Source organism: Equus asinus, chromosome 23 (assembly GCF_041296235.1).
Source record: "Equus asinus isolate D_3611 breed Donkey chromosome 23, EquAss-T2T_v2, whole genome shotgun sequence".
Classification (NCBI taxonomy): Eukaryota; Metazoa; Chordata; class Mammalia; order Perissodactyla; family Equidae; genus Equus; species Equus asinus.
In genome coordinates, this window is record NC_091812.1 from 12,649,955 (window position 1) to 12,660,664 (window position 10,710).

The window sequence follows — 10,710 nt, forward strand, 5'->3', positions numbered from 1 at the left end:
AATGTCCTTGCCCTGGGCGCTGCCACAGAAGCTACTTTTAGGAACATCAGAGTTCAACAAAGGATGTTTGGCCAGAACATCCTCTTCCCTGTTAACGGAGCTATCATTGTAAGTTCTTCATGGATTCATAAGATACCTGATGTCTTGGGAGCAGCGAACATTTTAGCAAATAATTTTTGATCTATTATAACAACTTTGCTCCTTTAAATAGAAATTAAGAAGGTACACAGAAATATTTCATGTCTTTTACAATTAAACCAGGAAACGTGTTTAGTACTGCTGCCCAGTTAAGTCTGAGGATTTTTATGGCATTATTTCTGTCTGCCCTAAGCCAGGAGGGAGGCGAGTTCTGGGAAACCACGTTAGTGTAGGGGAGGAAATTTTTCCCCTACCCATCTTAGGTTCTGGACTGTGCTCTGTAACAAAAGAAAAATTAACAAGAAAAAACAAACAAGTTTATTAGCATGTATATCTCATATATACGGGAGAGAAACTCAGAGAGGAGTAACCCAAAGAGGTGGCCTAGAATTCAGGCTTATATAGCATCTTAAACAAAGAACAATACATTTTTAGAGAAATGACAAGACAAAGGAAAAGGACCTTGAGTCTCTAGAGGTGGCATATTGTAGGAAGGCAAATATATGGGAAAGGAGTGGGAGATAAAGGCTGGTTAGTAAAGTTCATTATGTAGATTCCTCTGTGCCATGTACAGGCTGGTAGGGTCTAAAGTTGCTCTGTGATTAACTTTTGTCCTTCCTGTTAGAGAGGGAAGAAGGGACACCTTTGTAAATTTATATCCTGCTTTTAGGCAAATAGGGAGAGGGCAGAGAGCTTTTCCTGCATTTGCTACTGCTTAATTGCCTTCAGCTCAAAAATGTCAAAAAGGCTTATTTTGGCATAACGCCTTCTGGTTCCCTTCATTTGGCATAACTAGGAAGGGGGATCACACACCTAGGGACGTCACTTGGGTCAGAGGAGTGACCCAAGGAAGCTCAAAAGAGGAATTCGGCGTAGGAATGCACGAAATAGATTAGGAAGCATGGGTAGAGGACAAAGAGCTGGAAAATGCTATCATAAAGCTATCCAAATTGGAAGGACAAGGAAGAGAAGAAACTGGAGAAACAGAATGAAGATAAAGCAAGGCAAGCCTATACAAGTTCAAGGAATGTATATCTCGGAGCTGGCTCAGGAAGCACTCTGAGAACATAGTCAGCCTTGTCTGGAGGAGCTTTCTCATTTGTAGATCTTTCTTGGCTGGGCAAGAAGCTGCCTTTGAAGTAAGCAGAACTCCCCCAGATATATTATTGACAGAGTGCTGAGAAGACTCACTGCTTTGAGTTTTTCTTAGAGATTTAGTATTGAAATACAGTGGATATATTTTTAAATATCTGTATACAGTGGATTTTGATATTTTTAAAACATGTATTTCAAATATATTAAATGATGAGGACAGAATAGTATGTGTAGCCTTAAATTTTATGATCTACTGTGTACAAATAACTATTTTATGAATGCGGATGAAGGGCACTCTATCTTTGTTTCATTAAACCCCTCAGCAGCCATCAGTTGCTTTTCTCGACTGGCTTCTATAAATGTTTCATGTCCTGTAGTGCAACAGTTTCGTTTCAGACAAGGCACTGTTTTCTGCATTATGTGAGTGGCTGAGAGAATATAAATTATCCGAAGCCTAAATCTGTGGCAGGTCATCCACAAGTAGAAGCTGACAGAGCCTATCCTAAATTGACACGGGAGTGGAGTTGATCATCCTGTGGATTTACCTGTGACTTGTAGCAGCAGTGTAACTTTGACTGGTGACCTCCTGCATCCCACCCCAGCACACACATACACCACCCCCAAAATGAGCAACACACAACCATCTGGTTGTGATCTAGTCTGATTCTTTAAAAAGAGACTTTGTAGCCCTTGTGAGTTTGTGCTGAGCGCTCCTTAGTGAGATGTTCAGAGAACTTAATGTTCTCCCAATACCCTTCATTCCTCTCTCATCTTCCAGGTCAAAGATGGAATGAGATGTTTCTGTGTGTGCTGCCGTTTTCAGAAGAGAAGGATAAAGTCACTCACTACCTACATTTGTGGCTCAAGGCATTCTGAAATTGGAAATGGGCCAAACCACAATGGAATAATAATATACTAGCCCAAGATAAAATAAACAATCAAGCATGCCTAGTGTATTAGATATAAAACAAATTTAAAGCATCTGATCCTCTAAGCATTTTTTATTAAACTCTTTCAAACTCTTAAAAATAGTAATGTTCAGAATTCTTGTGAATTCAGTAGAGCATTACTTTTCACCAACTTCTCTAAGTAAAATAAAGGCAAATGGATAGAGATTCTGGCAGCAGAGCCCAAAGAGACCCATGAAAGGGCAGGTTGATTTGTCTTTTAATCTAGTATTTTATTTTTTTAATGCATATGAATTTTCTTTTATATTCTAAAATAGAGCCATATTCAGTTTAAGATTACAATTTTTATTACTTATCCATCGATTTTTCTTCAGTGAGAAAAGGAAAACTTTTATTCCTAGAAAATGTGCTATTTTATCCTGTGGCACATCAGAACATATGTAATTTGAGAAGCATGACAATAAAGCATGGACCCAACCAAGAAACAAACCCATAGTTCACACAAATTAAAAAGAACTAGGCAAATTCTTGTGAAACTGTTTCACACCAGTTCAGTATCAGTCTAAGACGCATTGTAGGCCTCATGTTACAGTTAGGATTTTTCGAACACTGTAGAGTCTACAGTATAGATAATTAAATAAGACTTGAATATCTAATTGAATTTCTGGAATTAAAAAAAATGCTCAGAACAGAAGGGAAAGCATTTCAGAAATCTATGGCTCCATAATATCACTAATGGACTCTGAAACATGAACATTAACAGGTTATTCTACTTCTGCAGCTTTTTTGGCTATATTTCTTTGACATTTGGCTCTCTTTTATAGAATGGTGGACGTGATATAATTTAACAAATAACAGTTAACTATTTTTCCCAGACTGGAAATGTAAGAAGTGACTTTCATTGTGGCTAGCATATACTGAGATACTTTTCAAAGCTAATAATCCTCATGCACTTAAGTACAAATGCATTCATTCTTAAGTTTGTAAAAATGTTCATCAACTCATTTTCATTAAATCTTATACAATTATGACAATGCTTAGTATTATCAGAATCTTAATTAAATTTCTTTAGAGAGTCAGTATGTTATTTGACATAATAAAATCAGCTCTCAAGCCCTCTTGTGTTTTTCCTAAAGTAATAGAGTTTTCCAATTTACCTTTGATTTGTAAAAAGTTTAGGCTAATAACAAAAAGGTCCAATGAGGAAATTATGAATAATTTATTAAATGTCTTTGATTAGCTTAGTCCTCATAACGTATCAATTGCTGTCTCTACATCTCTAGCTCATTTCCTTGGGAGGTAAAGCAATGTCATTAAAACTCCAGGAATAGAATCTACGTCAGAATGGTTGATTAATTTTTTGAAGTCCCTAGTCTTCACATTTTTAAGTCACTTTAACTCTTAATTGTCATAAATAAAACAGTGCAGGCAAAATTTAAGAGAGTATTCCTGATCAGTTTTCCTCCTCTTGGAAGATGTTATTATGGCCTTACAGAATTTGGCAATATAATATTGATGAAGTAATAGGAAATCACTCATATTGGAAATGGTCCAAAATTGAAGCTTTCAAAAGATGGAGTGTTACCTAAGATGTGGCATTGTAGGCTTCAGAGAATTCCCAAGAATGATATTCTTCAATGTAAAATGGAAACTCCAATTTAAAATGTGTGTAGTATAGGAGCTCTGTTTAATTAATATTGCAAATTAAATCTTTTTAATTATTTAAAATTTTAACTCAAACAGCAGGCCTACTTGGATTCAGGGATGGTAGTGGCAGCAGCAGTGTTTTTAAATCTTACTGAATCTTTTTCACCCCCCCCCCCAGTTAAAAAACATTTGCAAGGAATGACCTTATTTAAATCTTGATTCAAACAAATTGTGAAAAAAATCTTTTTAAAAGACAATCAGGGAAATCTGAACAGTGACAGGCTCCTTAATGCTATCAAGAAATTATTGTTAATTTTTTCAATGGAAAAATTATATTGTTTTCATATTTTTAAAAAGTCCTTGCAGAGATACATACAGAAATAGTTACAGATGAAATAATATGTTATCTGTCATTTGCCTCAGAATAATCTAGAAGAGGTGAGAGTTAGTGCGGGTTTAGATGAAAAGAACTGGCAATGTATTTATAGTTGTTGAAAGTTCATTATGGATATATCAGTATAAAATGCGTATATGAATTATACTGGTAGTCTTTTGAATATATTTGAATGTATAATAAAGGAACAGGTTATATCAAAATAAATGCTGGCCTAGATCAATGACTAAAAATTAAAACAAAAAATGGTAGTTAAGAAGCAAACAGGAGAAATAAGATAAAATGGATTGTGAAAATATATGCAATTAAGGCAACAGAAATCTTAAAGAAGAGAAAGAGTAACAAAGGACAGATGGGATAAATATAAAAGAAACAGATAGTAGATTTAAACCAACTATATTGATAAATTACGTTAAATGGAAATGGTCTAGAAACTCCAAATAAAAAGCAGAAATTGTCCAAGTGGATTAAAAAAAGCAAGACTTAACTATTTGCTGTCTGGGGGAGGGGACAGTAATTTAAATATAAAGACATATATGGGTTAGAAGTAAAGGGATAGAAACAGACATACCATGCAAACACTACTCATATGAAAACTGGAGTGGTTTTGTTAATATTAGACAAAGAAGGCTGCAAAGGGGCCAGTTCATCAAGAAGACATAAGAATCTTAAATGAATATTTCTGTAATAGTAGGGCTTCAAAAAATGCATAAAGCAAAAACTGAATCCACAATTAATTGGAGAGTTTTTCACTACTCTCTCTCAGTAATTGATAGAACAAATAGATAAAAATAGTAAAGACACAGAAGACTTGAACAATACTGTCAACCAACTGGACATTTACAGGACATTCCACCCAACAACAGCAGAATCCATAGTTTTTTCAAATGAATATGGAACATTACTAAGAGCTACAGTATTCTGGGCTATAAGACAAGTCTGAAAAATATCCTGTAATTGAATTCATGCAAAGTACATTCTCTGACCACAATAAAATTAACTTAGAAATCAGTAAAAAAAAAAAAAAAAAAAAGGCTTTTGCAAAAATTCCCAAATATTTGGAAATTAAACAAGCACGCTTCCAAGTAATCCATGGTATAAAGAAGAAATCAAAAGATAAATTAGGAAATATTTTGAACCCAGTGAAAATATATAAAAAATGTTGTGTTGCAGCATAAAGCAATGCTCAGGACAAATGTATAGTTTAAAATAATTATATTAGAAAATAAGAAAAGTCTAAAATCATCAATGATCTAAACTTCCAATTATGAAGCTAGAAAATGAATAACTAATAAAACCCAAAGTAGAAGAAAAGAAACAATACAGAGCAGAAATCAATAAAATAGAAAATGGGAACTCAGTAAATAAAGTAAGTGAAATCGAAAGCTATTTTTTAAGAGGTCAGTAAAGTTGACTAAGTTATGCCTAGACTCATCAAGGGGGAAAAAAGAGAGAGAAGACGTCATAACTCACCACTATTAGAATTAAGAGAGAGGACTTAGATGAAATGAACAAAATTTTTTTTTTGAGGAAGATTAGCCCTGAGCTAACATCTGCTGCCAATCCTCTTTTTGCTGAGGAATACTAACCCTGAGCTAACATCCGGGCCCATCTTCCTCTACTTTATATGTGGGGACGCCTGCCACAGCATGGCCTGACAAGCAGTGTATAGGTCCACACCTGGGATCCAAACCAGAGAACCCTGGGCCACTGAAGCAGACGTGTGAACCTAATGACTGCGCCACCAGGCTAGCCCCCAGCAAAATTTTTGAAGACACAAATTTCCAAAACTGACACATAAAAAATAGAAAACCTAAGTCTTCTTATATCTATTTTTAAAATCAAGTTTATAATTAATAACCTCCCCAAAAAGAGAACCCCAGACCCAGATGGCTTTATTGGTGAATAACAGATATTTAAGGAAGAAATAATACTAATCCTACATAAACTCTTTTAGAAAATAGCTGGGGGAGGTGGGAGGAACAACTTCCCAACTCATAAGGCTGATATCATCTTGGTACCAAAACCATACAAAAACTACAAGAAGGGAAAAATTACAGACCAACATCCCAATATTCCTTATATGTATAAACATAGAAATTCTCAAATTGAATCTAGCAATATAAAGGAATGCAAGGGTGATTTAACATTTGAAACCAATTGATATAATTCATCATATGTAAAGAATAAAGGATACCATCTCAATAAATGCAGAAAAAAGAATTTGACGAAGTTCGACATCCATTTATGATAAAAACTCTCAGAAGGCTAGGATTGGAGGGAAATGTCCTCAACCTTTTAAAGGACATTTGTGAAAAACCTACTACCAGCTTCATACTTAATGGTGAAAAACTGAATATTTCCCTCTAAGATTAGTAACAATGTAAACATGTCCAGTTTACCACTTCTGTGCAACATTTTACTGGAGGTCCTAGCCAGTGTAATAAGGCGAGACAAGGCATACAGGTTGGAAAGGAAGATGTACTCTATTTTCAGTTGATGTTATTTTTACATAAAAGCTACCAGAACAGGGGCCAGCCCCAGGGCCTAGTGGTTAAGTTTGGCACACCCTGCTTCAGTGGCCCAGGTCCAGTTCCTGGGTGCAGACCTACACTGCTCGTTGGCAGCCATGCTGTGGCAGTGACCCACACACAGAATAGAGGAAGATTGGCATGGATGTTAGCTCAGGGCAAATCTTCCTCAAGCAAAAAGAGGAAGATTGGCAATAAATGTTAGCTCATGGGGAATCCTCCTCAGCAAAAAAAAAAAAAAAAAAAACTACTAGAACAAATAAGTGAAGTTATCAAGATCTCATAAAAATCTCAACGTACAAAAATAGATTTTATTTATTAACAACTGGCAAATGAAATGGTTTTAAAGCAAGGCTAATTATACTAGCATCAAAACATATAAATTCTTAAAGATAAATTTAACAAGAAATATCAAGATCACTACACTGAACATTACAAAATATTGCTGAATGAAATTGAAGAAAAACTAACTAGAGAAATATACCAGGCTCTTGAATTAGAAGACTCAATGTTGTTGAGATATCAGTCTTCTCCAAATTGATTTATACATTCAAATAATCCCAATTAAAATCCTAACAGGCTATTCTGTAAAAAATGGAAAGTTCATTCTAAGATTTATTTGGAAATGCAAAAGAACTGGAGTGGCCAAAGCATTTTTGAAAAAGGACAACAAGAGGATTTGGCTTAAACGATTTCAAAACTTACGATAAAGTTACAGTAATCAAGACAACATAGAATTGGTAGAACAGATGTATACATGAATGAAACAGAATAGAGTCCAGAAATAGATCCATACATGTATGGCCAATCGATTCTCCACAAAGATAGAAAGTTAGTTCAGTGAGGAAAGGATAGTCTTTTCAACAAATAGTGCTAGAACAGTTGTCTGTCAGTATCAGGGGGAAATGGACCTCAATCCTTACCTCACACCATAAACAAAAAATAATTTAAAATGGATCATAGACCTAAATTTAAAAGCTAAAATCATAAAACTTGTATAAGAAGACATAGGAGGAAATCTTTGTGACTTCAGAGGAGGCAGATAATTTTTAGATAGGATTCAAAAAGCACAAACAAGAAAAGAAAAGAGAAAGATGATATATTGGAGTTCATCAAAATTAAAACAGTGTGATAACACAGCACACCCACCAGAATAGCTAAAAGGAAAAGATGGACAATACTAAGTCTTGGTGAGGTTGTGAAGCATGCTGCTGGTGGGAGTGTAAATTGGTACAAACACTTTGGAAATCATTTTGGAAGTTTCTTATAAAGTTTATTGTAATTTTCTGTGCAATCCAGTAATTTAACTACCACATATTCACTCAAGTGAAATAAAACATGCCCAACAAAGGTTTATATGCTCTTGTTCATATCAGCCTTATTCATAATTGACAAAACTGAAAACTACCCCAAATGTTACTTCAATAAGTGAATGGATAAACAGATTATGATACATCTGTACAGTTAAATACCACCCAGATATAATCAAAATGAATGACTGCTATGTCCAGTAACCTGGTAGAATTTCAAAACATTATGCTAGACAGAAGAATCTAGACACAAAACAATATGTACTATATAGTTGTCTTTATATGAAATTCTCGAAAAGCAAAACTAGTCTCTAGTGACCAAAAGCAGATAAGTTATTCACTAGGACTGGACATGAAGGAACTTTTTGGAGCTATGGAAATGCTCAATATCTTCTTTGTGGTGATGGTGCTTACACGGGTCTATACATTCTCAAAACTCATTGATTTACACACTTAAAATGAGTTTATGTTATGTATGTTATACATCAATAGGCGATTGAATTCCTGGATTACTTGGCTTCTAAGAGTTGCCCTAACATACAAAACTGTATTTTTCTAGCTATTTTCAAAGGGCAGAATAATTCTACATTTAGTAAGCAGCATTTGGTGACACCATTAGCCACTGCAAGATTCTCCTGATACTGTTATTAAAAGCCAAATTCTGAAAAGCTTTATCAGTTTACCTTTGACAGTGAATCAGTAGTCAAACTGATATGTTTATCAAGTCTTCCAGCCACTCTTTACTTTTTTCAAATTAAACTTTTTACTTTTAAATAATTCTAGATTTACATATAGTTTTAAGAAACAATAGAAAGAGATCCCATGTACTCTTTGCCCAGTTTCCCTCAATGATAACATCTTGCATGTGACTATACCACAGTAGCACAACCTGGATACTGACATTGTTGCAGTCCACCGATCTTATTTAGCGACTTCCCCAGTTTGTGTTCTATCACACGTGTGTGTGCTGTCACACGTGTAGGTTTGTATCCACCAGCACAGTCAAGATACAATGCCATCACCACAAGGATCCCTGGTATTGCTCTGTTATAACCACACCCACTTTCCTCCTGCTCCCCTCCCCCCAAACCTCTCCACCCCTGTCCTCAACCGCTGACAGCCACTAATATCTTTTCCATTTCAATAATTTCATCATTTCAAGAATGTTTAATAAATGGATTGTACAGTGTGTAACCTTTGGGGATTGGCTTTTTTCTCAGCATAATTCCCTGGAGATTCATGGTGACGTAACAATAGTTTGTTCCTTTTTACTGCTGACTAGTATTGCGTGGTACTGGATGTACCATTGTTTGTTTAACTGTTCACCCATTGAAGGCCATCTGGGTTGTTTGCAGTTTTAACTTCTAGAAAGTTATTTTCAAATAGCTTGATTTCATCATTACATGACAAAACTTCTAACAACTAAATTATGTTTCCCCCCAAAATTTAAGCACTTTAGAGAATTCTCAAATTTTGCAATATTACTTACCTCTTTGTATACTGTCTGAAGTACTTTCAGATCTTTTTCCTGAGTCTGTTTAACCATAAGGACGTTTGCTTGAGGAAGTTCTATCTTTTCAAGTACAGTGGAGTTTCACTTATGTAGCACCGAGGTCTATCTTGGGTTAGATTTGCTCACAACTGAGAACCTGACTTTTGATGGACATTTTATAGTTTGCAGGTAATGATAAATGCAGTCAGCATCCTGCGTAGCTTCTAATTAGAGTCCAGGGGAAAATGCATCCAGTAGCATTTAGGAGAAAGGGACAGAACACCATTTTATCGTGGAAAAGGGCGATTCCTCGGGCACCGCCCGTCAGTTAGATATTCACCTTAAGAGCGCCTTACAATTTGTTGGGCAAAGGTTTGGTTCTTCATTCCCTTTGCAAGCAGACTGAGAGCTTTTGGTCTAATTTTTCAGCTTCAGAGGTTCCAGGCAAGATCAGACGAGTCAATTCTGAAATGTAAATTTGTCAGCAGTCTTTTTCTTAATTTTTAGTTCGTGAACTCTCATTCTCAGGAGCCCTTGTGAAACTGTATTATACATTCATCTACTGATTGGTTTTGTGATTTTTAAATCCTCTCTTCTGCCGTAGCTAAGATTTTGTCACTGTAAGCTTTCTCATACAGCAGTCAGCATCAGAAAGAAGGCTGTAAAAATCGCAGGAAAGCTGCTATTACTGAGGCAAGTGTTTAATGAATACACTAGACTTTAATTGTCTCTTGCTGGTTTGTCCAGTTACCTGTGGAACTAGGCAGATTCTGTGCACAGCTTTCTGCTGTCTGCCTGTGTCTCCAAAACAACCATTCAGCTATCTTTCCTTTTTCCGTTCAGCAAACAGTGGAGAAAGGGCCAGGAAACTCCTCTTTCTCTGCCATTTGTCTAAGACCTTGCCTCTGACTTGCCCGCTCAGATCCAGTTTCCTCGGTGCCTGAGTTACTGAGGAGGTGCCACCCCCCAACGCCCTTCATTCCCTTTGCCTTTTAATGAGCAGGTTATTTATGCGGAATGGATTTTCAAAGAGAGCTCTCAGCGGTATTTACAACTTCTTCAAAGCTTTTTTTTTAAAAGCATGTTGCAGTTGATCAGTTTTTAAATACAGTTGTTTCAGACCCAATAGCCTATGGGAGTGGAGAGGCTGAAAAGAAAAACAAATCCGAGGCATTAAGAACCTGAGAGAGTATAA

At 35.8% G+C, this 10,710-nt stretch overlaps 2 protein-coding genes across 2 annotated transcripts in view; one reads left to right on the plus strand and one right to left on the minus strand.

Annotated features, from left to right (window-relative positions):
• LOC123276152 (uncharacterized) overlaps positions 1-10,710 on the plus strand; it is a 104,329-nt gene that overhangs the window by 44,261 nt on the left and 49,358 nt on the right. The gene's annotated exons all lie outside the window — the stretch shown is intronic.
• Positions 9,171-10,710, minus strand: part of LOC106822500 (regulator of DNA class I crossover intermediates 1) — a 154,702-nt gene continuing 153,162 nt past the window's right edge. The window contains exon 18 of the mRNA XM_070495416.1: positions 9,171-10,662. The gene's annotated coding sequence lies outside the window, so the exon portion shown is untranslated. The remainder of the gene's footprint in view (positions 10,663-10,710) is intronic.